The sequence below is a fragment of the Rhipicephalus sanguineus genome, chromosome 10 (assembly GCF_013339695.2).
Source record: "Rhipicephalus sanguineus isolate Rsan-2018 chromosome 10, BIME_Rsan_1.4, whole genome shotgun sequence".
NCBI classification, from domain to species: domain Eukaryota; kingdom Metazoa; phylum Arthropoda; class Arachnida; order Ixodida; family Ixodidae; genus Rhipicephalus; species Rhipicephalus sanguineus.
In genome coordinates, this window is record NC_051185.1 from 75,458,978 (window position 1) to 75,469,188 (window position 10,211).

The 10,211-nt window shown below is 47.6% G+C and overlaps 1 long non-coding RNA gene across 1 annotated transcript in view; it reads right to left on the minus strand.

The window, feature by feature from the left end:
* LOC125760165 (uncharacterized) overlaps window positions 1-9,870 on the minus strand; it is a 43,531-nt gene extending 33,661 nt beyond the window's left edge. Inside the window, exon 1 of the long non-coding RNA XR_007417803.1 lies at window positions 9,615-9,870. This is a non-coding gene — a long non-coding RNA (uncharacterized LOC125760165). The remainder of the gene's footprint in view (window positions 1-9,614) is intronic.
* Between the last annotated feature and the right edge of the window lie 341 nt (window positions 9,871-10,211).

Below are 10,211 nucleotides of genomic sequence, written 5' to 3' on the forward strand. Positions count from 1 at the left end.
TGAATACACCACGCCTTTAGCGCATGGAACACACTTATTTCGATGCTTGGTTCTGCAAGCGCGGGTTTCCCGATCATTAGGGTTGACGGCCCTGCACAAGCTAGCCAACTTCTCAGGGGCAGAGAGTACTACATAAACCTGGCATCTGCCGGCTAGTCTCTTCAGATTATGGGACACACCGGGGATGTAAGGAATGACGACAAAATTTATATTGTCTGGTGCATTTTCACGTGTTTGAGCGAGCGTCTCTGGGCTCGTTTCACCCCACCCATTCCACGACGTTGCGGCGGATCGTTCAGTGCCGTGGCGGGTATCGCGTGCGTCCGGCGGTCCGGTAATGGTAGCAGGTATATATCAGCGGGAGGTCGCACTTAAAGAAATAAAATTCTTTCTACCCCAACGGTATAACAACCGAAATTGTCGGATGGCAGCTGCGGCGTTCGCCGCACGTCGCATTTTTCGTTCGCGAAAAACACGGCATGCGTTTCCAGCTCTAGTTGCTAGAGTTCTATTGCCGCGTTCGCTGTCTTGGAAATTCACGTTTTCCGCGAAGCGGTGGTTGAAACAGCAATTCCATGTTGTCTTGAAGTTGTGTAGTCCCGTCGATAGGTGTCCGCCGCCAAGTATTTTTCTCACACCGTGGTATCCGCTGCCATCGTCGCACCAACGAGCGTCCATCGCTGTTACTTTATCTCGTCGATCGTGTCTCACAAGTGTCCTCACTTAAAAAGAGTATAAATTGCACCGTGAGCACGACAAAACACGGACAACAGCTCGAAACGCCACTGACAACCACTTCGGTAACTCCGCTTCCTTAGCCGAGCGAGAATAAAAGAAGCAAAAAATCGCCAGATCCCACGTACCGTGCGAATCGACGTTAGGCGAAGCATGCGCGGGATGGTGACTGTGGCGTAATTTTTCACATTGAGCGAAACGAGAAACGCCGAGCTAAGCCACTGCTAAATTTTTTCTTAGCGTTCTCGCATTTAAAAGGCTAACGTGTGTTCTCGCCGTTCTCGGGTAGGTATAAACTGTCAATCACCTGTGGTGCATACCCGCACTCCGCCGCCCATTGTAAACGGGTATGTGCAACGCGTGTCTGCAGGAAAGGGTTTGACGACGTACGCGATAGGGTTTTTATGTTATTCATGTCATGACCCGACAGTCATATTCGTCACATCCTCTTACCCTCCCATGCTAATTTTGGTCTACACCAAGTTCAGGAGGCGATCATGAGAGCACCAAGACCTAGTCGGTTAGATAGATAGATAGATAGATAGATAGATAGATAGATAGATAGATAGATAGATAGATAGATAGATAGATAGATAGATAGATAGATAGATAGATAGATAGATAGATAGATAGATAGATCGGAAGATAGATAGATAGATAGATAGATAGATAGATAGATAGACGGACGGACGGACGGATGGACGGACGGACGGATGGATGGATGGATGGATGGATGGATGGATGGATGGATGGATGGATGGATGGATGGATGGATGGATGGATGGATGGATGGATGGATGGAAACGCTCAAAGTGCCTTGGGTTCGCGAAGAAATGCTTCGCATTTCAAATTACGCCACAATCACCTTCCCGCCGCATACTTCGCACAACATCGATTCCCACGGTACGTGGATCTCCAGAGTTTTTCTTTCGATCTTTTTTTGCGACGCATTCCACACCAGTTGCTCCGCCAGGATCGGCCGAGCCAAGCGTCGCATAGCAACGGAAGCGTGGCTCTTTTTGTGGATCTCACTTCGCGCGCCTAATCTTTCGTGCTGCTTTCGGCGGCTTTATCATGCAGTGTTATGACCGGCAGTCGGTTGCGAAGCGCTGACCATGAGAATCGGCGGACGAGGCGTTCTCACACTGCTAGAACACCTGCGTCCTTCCTGGAAACGAAATTCCTGGGACGGCGAGTGACCAACAATGGGCAGAATCTCGGCCTCAAAGTCTGGGACGGCAAAGCCGGATACAATGGACCACCTGGGCTTGGCTTGGTATGCTGCCTAAGCCACCTGACGGGTATGTTTGGACGGGAGTCTCCGCAAACCTTTTGCTGCCTTCGGGGAAAGAACTTCAGGGGCAAGCACGAGGAACCTGTTGTCCTGCTTCCCCCACCTGCGTGCCGTCAACCGCAGGACTCTTGCTGCTTCAAGTGTGCAACGACCCCTCCGCGACAGTGGAATGGACTGTGCTATGGTGGGAGGTGTCGTGTGTGTGATTGGTGGTCATCAAGAAGGAGGAGCCAAACTGAGGGGTTAAAACGACGGTGCTGAGTGAGAAATGGGGCTCTGAGCCCTCGGTAACAGGCTCATCCAATTCGCTCGTCGCTGAACTCTGTCCTTGTCAAGATGTAATTGAGTGTACGAAATGTGCCAGTAAACTTGTTATTGTTTTCCCATCTTGCTATAGCATCAGTTCCTCAACCCGGAGACTCGACTACGCTACCAAACGGAGTCCGGGTACGACGCTGCCCTATCGTAGCAACAACCTGGTTGCCGATGAGGGATGGATTCAGACACACCGGCACGACAGCAGCGTACAAATACGCAAAAAGGGTGATGAGAACGTCCACGGAAGATGTCATATCTCCTGCCCTTTCCTGAATGCACATGCTTGAGCTTTCGAATAATTCTGGCACATGTCTGCTTTGGGAATGTTAGTTGCGGTGTTCATGGTAATATATATCTGTCTCCCTCATTGCAACAAAAACACAGAACAATGTATTTGCATGTGGCTTAGAGCTTCCAGACAACATAACGTTACACCGTCGACCACAAACATTGTGTCGTTCACATGTGGCCTCTCTCTAATACAATAATCAGCATTAGGTGGTGATGGACAAATATTCGTACTTATGAATTATGCCATACGCGTCAGATTAGTGTCCTCTCTTGAGCCGATCACGTAAAGTTTTAAGCATTACATTTTTCATCTCTCACTAAGACATGAGTGTTCCTATGATCGATATGCGCTGTTCGTATTATTCTATTTGTGCGCATGCAGCGTGACTTGCTGACTGTTTACGACTATAGTCAGAAAGTAAGATGCTAAGAGTCGACTGTAAATACGAATGCCAAGCAAGGTGAAAGAAATGGTGATAGGAGTGGTGCACGTTGGTGACCATTACGTGCTAGACTGCATGATCCAAATATGTGTAAATAAATAATAAACAACACGCATCACTAAACACAACTTGCAATAAAGTGATCGAAGCTCCTACGTAGATGACAAGTTCTAGTCATATACAAACAAGGGACTGATTCGTATTGGGCCAATATCAAAATATTGTGATTTCATTTCGTGCAGGCAAAAGTCTTGCATGAATGGTGAAATAAGATATATTCGCTGCATTTAGGGCTGTCATTCTTAAAGATAAGGGAAGGATCAGCTTTCATGCAAACATCTACCACTCTTCAATACTCTGCAAATATTTACATCTCTTCACGATCTTTCTCTATCTTATGTTACGCTTCTAGTAAACGTTTTCGGCTGCTATCATAGCATATAGTGTCGTGTTCCATCTCTGTTTATGCGATTGCTACCGGCATTTAAATGAGATGAGCTCAGCCTTTTCACTTTCTCTTCTATGATGTATAGTGCATTCTTGGCGCACGCACAAAGACGGTGAGTGAAACAGGGAAGGTCTTCGCTCTGAGGACAAAGCGGCATATCAAATCGTGTTGGTGAATCACGCTCATCTACTTATATATGTCACACGTTTATGTAGTGCTGATGAAAGGACGCTGCGCCGTAACATCTTATTGAATTTCTGGCACATTCGCCTCCACTCGGCTACTTTAATTGTTAAAATAGCTGCGTAAAAAACCTAAATGAACACCACAATGGCGCACCTTAACAGGCTTTGGCTTTATATGCGATTCCCAAACATAATCAGTTTTCACGTATTTTGTTGGTTCTACCAGCGGACTCCAAAATATTTCCGCTTTTTATACGTGTCTCAAGCATATCCTGCTTTTTTTCGCCAAGAAAGTCAACGTCCAAAGGGCGCATGCTTTATGAGCACACAATGCGATATGTTGTTTTTAGTGCGTAGCACTTTAGAGATCCGGCTTTTCGTCCATCCATCTTAAGTGGCATGATCACGCTCCCAGTAAAGCGCTCAATACACGCGATAACAAGGCTAGCAATGCTTAAATCCGCGTTAAAGTGAATTAACAAACTTTGAAAGAATATAATTAACACAAAGAGCGAAGAAGTAATCGCATTAATGAACTTAAAATCCCTATAACATTTCGGAAAGATCGGTCTGACTCCGACGGGGCGCAAGAGAGGGCACCACCACCTCGCCGAGCGAACGAATGCCCCTTTCCCTGCGCCGCCTCTGCGTCGGCGTTTCGCCGGCGCGGCGCTGCGTCGCTATGTGACTACATCTGATAGGGGAAACAACCTGACGGAACTCGCTGCAAACGACGCGTATTTCAACTGCCATAACAAGCAGAAAGTTGATAAAGCAGAGCAAAAATTAGCGCACATGTCGCACACCGAGTTGTGTGAATCTGCCTCACAAGATTCTACTTGTGCCGATGAAACCCTACATGCTTACCTCAAGCGTTGGCGTCATTGACGCTGTGGTAAACGTATCAGTGAGAACTCTACGAACGGGAATAGCTGAGCGCCCGCACGACACACTTCCAAAGGTTTCACAGTTGTGGAGCTGCCATACATTTTTTAGCCCGAAGGCTGATATTAGGCATTGCATATTTACATTGATAGACCAAGCAGTGTGTGAAAAGTAACCGAATAAGATACTCCCATGCAGAGAATCTAGCAAGAAACGCAGTAATGCTGCATTGACTCAATCTGGTACATCGGAGAAGCGGCGCGGAGCAGTGTTGGTGACGTTGTACATGCAACCCCAACGCGAATTCGCCGAAGTGCCTCCTCTTGTAAGCGAGTAAACCATCTTCGAGGTCGGAACCACCAGGAGGTACGAGTACACAGAACAACGCCTTACGATGTGTTGGCACGGCAGCTGGCATGAGTGTCACTTCTGTTGCTGCTGTGCCAGTGCAATTGCGTAACTTTCCACTTCAATACTCGGCGCGACGCTGCGTATGCGAAAATAACAATCTCAGCAAACATATACACAAAGGGCGCAATGCTCTGCGGTGCACGCTCACGAGAGCCAAGCTAGAAAAAAAGAGGAAGATTCTAGCTGACACATAAGAATATGTAATTATACCGCAGGAGATGTAACAGTTGGCTGATCGCTTGGCTTGTCGTCCGGCAGAACTTTATTGGAACTTGCGGTCATAAAGCTAACACAGTACATAGAGCAGCACGATTGCTGAAATAATCATGCCATATTGTTGTACACTCATTCGCCAAATGATTTATTCTCCACAGATGACTGTGCAAGCTGTCAGCGTGTACTGCGTGAGCGTAGTCATCACTGGCATGTGCCCTTCCTGATGTCCCAATCAGCAGCAACATGGCATCCGCCGGTAGCAATGGTTTGTGGAGATAAAAATGTTGCAATGGGCAAGAGCCGGTAGCGTCCATGCGGCTTCCCGCATGGACGGTAAATGTGAAAGAAATTTATACAACATAGAATAAAATACAGGCTTCAAAAATCGATTGAAAAAAATCACAGCATATCCACGGAGTGAATGATGAGTGGGCGAAGCTGCGGAGGTTCATCGGTAAACCGGGAACCTTCCGTGAATTCTGCCCAGTACATCATCACCGACGTGAGATCGGGCGCGTTTATACTAAAGGTTCGATGAGTTATGACGACTTGCAGCTCACTTCAATTTTACATGTACGCTGTGAATTTTCATTGTTTAGAAAACCATTGCTTTAGAAAACATCAGGCGTCTTTCGTTAAGCAGCTGGCGTGTTTTCGTTTGGATTAGAAAACATCTGGCGTTCTTTCGTTTTGCTTTTAGAAAACATATGTCCTCTTTCGTTGGTTTATTTCATCAATCAACGGCCTTTTGAACAAAATTTTTATTGTTTAATCACGCACAGGAGAAATCTCACCAGGCACAACCTTGGAGGTAAACAATGGCTGCTAATGGGAATGAGACACAGAAGAAGTCGGCTTTTAGCTAACACTTACACTTCTACTTCTACTAACGTTTCCTACTGGAACATGCCAATGGCTGCTAATGGGGAATGAGAGACAGAAGAATTCGGCTTTTAGCTAACGCGCACGCTGCGAATTTTTACAGCGAAAGCTGTTATGAGATCATTTCACCGGCCGTTTTTTGGCGCCGTAGTTGTCCGCGGCCGCCGCCGCCGCCGGTGTCCGTAACCAGTATCGCTCGAAATAAGAAAAAAAACGAAATAAGAAAAAAAATTCCAGGATGGAACGAGGTTCGAACCTGGGCCCTCTGCGTGGGAGCCCAGCATTCAACCTCTGAGCCATGCCGGTGCTTGAAATTGCTTTGCAAAAAGGTCCTATACAGCCTTCATGTCGGGAAGGAACCACATTAGCATATGCAATATAGCGTGGTAGAAGAGTAAAATAAGCACCAAGCGTCGCACAACGCGAATTATGTAACCAGACGTCACCCAATGCGAATTGCGCAACGAGTAAGTTGTTGAATGCTTCCAACCCATTACAAAGGGCTCTGCCATAATTCTTCGTCATCAGGCACAGCATCAACAAAGTGAGCATAATGCATGCATGCGTTTATCAGGTACCATGGCTCTCCGTAGAATGACGAAAAATGGCACAGTGCCTGTTGCCCCACTTCTCAAAAATTACAATGATTTATAGCGTAGTGGGTTACTCGCAAGTGCAGTGGTATTGGTTGCCAAGGAAGCCCATAAGCGCATGATCCATTTCCTCGGGGTCTTAGTAAAATTACAATGATTCAGAGCGTAGTGGGTCCCTCGGAAGTGCACTTGTATTGGTTGCCAAGGAAGCCCATAAGCGAATGATCCATTTCCTCGGAGTCTCAGAAAAAATTACAATGATTTATAGCGTAGTGGGTTCCTCGCAAGTGCACTTGTATTGGTTGCCAAGGAAGCACATAAGCGCATGATCCATTTCCTCGGGGTCTCAGTAAATTTCTTCGCCCTCCCCCGTCTCTCTCCCACGTCGACGTACGTTATACAGCATGACGGGCGAGAGAAATAGCGACCGGGCGTCACCCAATGCAAATTACATAACTGGTGGGCCGTTTAAACTTTCCAACCCATTACAAAGGGCTGAGCCTTAATTCTTCATCGTCATCAGTCGTCGCGTCAACACAGTGCACATAATGCCTTACAGACGTGTAGCTGGTGCCTCGCTTCTCCGCAGAATGACGAATAAAGGCTTAGTGGGTGCTTCCCAGCTTCACAAAAATTGTGATTTATGGCGTAGTGGGTACCTTTCTTGTGTACTTGTATTGTAGCCCCAAGAAAGCTTACAATGGGCTCCAGAAACGCCGCTCTTCCAGCTTTCGCTGTGACTGTGCTGCGATTTCAGCGCAGGCCTGGCGTTTTTTATTGTTCAACAACGCACAGGAAAAATCTCCCACCGGCACCACGTTGGAGGTCAAGATCTGGTACTAGCGTTACGACTGGTTGCGCACTACTACGAGGGACGAACGGGTGCCGCCTTAAGGAGCTTCCCCCCTAAAATTTCAAATCATGTCTGCCGTGGTCCGCTTCAATTGCTTGGTCAGGCCCTTCTTTCGTGAATGGTAAACAGTTCAAGGTTGATGCCGGGTAAACCAAACGCGCATATTGTCCTCAGTAACCTTTGACAAGATGGCGTGGCCTCATTTAGTAGGCACTTGAAAAGGAGCACCAAGCTTCATTGCCACGTTAAGCATTAAGAATTTGGCCACAAACCTTCGCCGCGGGCGTCTGAAGGACACAGCCCCGCCACGGTGGTCTAGTGGTTATGGCGCTCGACTGCTGCCTCGAAGGTCGCGGGATCGAATCCCGGTCTCGGCGGCTACATTTCCGATGGAAGCGAGAATATTTGAGTCCCGTGTACTTAGATTTAGGTGCATGTTAAAGAACCACAGGTGGTCAAAATTTCCGGAGCCCTCCACTACGGCGTCTCTCATAATCCTATCACGGTTTTGGGACGTTAAACCCCAGATATTATTGTTATTTTGAAGGCCACAGGTTCTTCTGTCTTGTCCGTTGCTGTTGCCCTGTGCCTTTTCCTCCATTTTCGTGGCTTCCACCTCCCTGTCTCACCCTTCACCGCGGCCTCATCGTGTTTTTGATCAATATTCTTCGCGTACTCCGCAAAGTTCGCTTCGCCTATTTTCTCGTCATCAGCATCCGCGCCCTGCAAAACTTCGCCGGCCTTCATTCGACGCCCAAAGCTCCCTGTGTGATTTCATCACTTTCTTCTCTTTCTCTTCCTTTTTGATCGTCGCCGGCTCACTCGCTTTTCAACGACGCATCTGCCTATCTCCTTCTCCTCGTTTTTCACGTCCTCCGTACATACGGCGTCAGGTGCACCGTGAGGACAGCCTCCGATATCGCCGGTGGACATGCCGGACACCGTTGGCTAGTCACTCATCTTGACTCGAGGGGAGTTCGCAGCTGCCGCGGCTACTGGCGGCATTATGAAATGAGGCGCCAGGCAATGTCCTTCACTCTCACCACAGTGTCCAGAATTGCACCTGGAGTGGATGTCCTGGAGGCAAGTGGCACCATCTGAGACGCATATAAGACCGAACTGCTCTTCACCGCTGGGTCGCTTCGACAAATCCCGGGCTGCGGACACCCTCAAGTAACATCACAGGTAGCGCGACCTTTCTAGGAACACTGTCTTTCCCGGAACGCTCCAGCGCCCCACGACGGGCCCAGTGTGGGAGATGGTCGTGACTCCAGCAGACTAAAGTCGAAGTCCATCAGTCCGGCGCGGCCGAGCCCGCCAGGATGCGCTGCGTCCGACAGCTTTGAGCCACAGCCCCAGCCATGGCGCGCGCATCTTTCACCTCCCGCACACCCCGGTGTCTTTTTTTTATCGCTCCTTCACGGTGTCCCTCCAGCAGCTAAGCCCCACAATATTTAAATAGGACACAGCCACATATGATGGTATGAGCACCATCTATTCCTCCGGTAGCCAAGCCCCACAATATTTAAACAGGACATAATAATATATGTGGTGGCATTAGCAGCATCCATTCATAACGAAAACTGAAAGGGTCCCTTATGATTTTGCCTAAGAGCACTCTCAGGTGAAAGCCATCGTTTAAGTGCGGAGCACTTTAGGGGCCCGGTTTGTTGCCCATCCATGCATCTCATGTGGCGTGATCACGCTCACAGTAAAGAGCTCAATACAGGCCATAACAAGGCTAGAAATGCTCAAAACCGGGTTAAAGTGAACGAACAAGGCGTAACAAGTTCTTGCAACAAGTTTTACATTGGGCATACTAGTAGGTGCGTAAACATCAGAATCCAGGAGCATGCGCGTAATGTGGAAAACGGCACAGGTTCTCATTTGGCCATTCATTGTCAAAGAAGTGCTTGTAAACCTTGTTTTGATAAAATGTAAATCTTGCATTGCCACAGAGACCAGCGCTCACGGGAGATTATGGAGGCATTTTACATGTCACTGCTAGGTGATAATTCAGGCAGCCTTCGTTAGCACTATCAAATGCAGAAGTATCATACCTCACGGATAGCTTGCGTCACGTCCACGTCTCATCAGCCACATAGCCTTTCGTTGTTGAGCATGCACGATGGTCGTTTCTTTCCTTAGGTTTTACTGATGTTATTTATTCTGGTTCTTTTCGGAATAAAATTTAGTTGCGAGTCAGCGCTGTAGTCTGTCTTTTCTATTCTCGTCCTCGCTTTTTGTCGCGCTGATATTCGTTCAAAATGGAAGCACACCAACTCGCCCAATTGACAGTTCTGATGCAGTATAATTTCCAACCAGTCTGTTGTGTCGGCAGGCATTCCATGCTTATATCTAGACTCGATTGTGCGAGAGGCAGCCATTTTTATTAGCTTTTTGACTATCTCTCTTACTTTGACAAATTATTCGCGTTGGCCGTTTCCTCTGCTATATTCGACCTCAAGGTCCAATATCCTCCATAGGCGTCTTGCATTGAAGTTCAGCTTCATACACGCGATAATATTTGTATAACGCCATAGATCAACACGGCTATCATGTGTCATTGCCCTTATTACCAACGCGTCCTTTCTCTTGACTTCTTCTGACGACTGACAATATCAAGTAACTTAACCTCTCGTGAACCATATTACTTT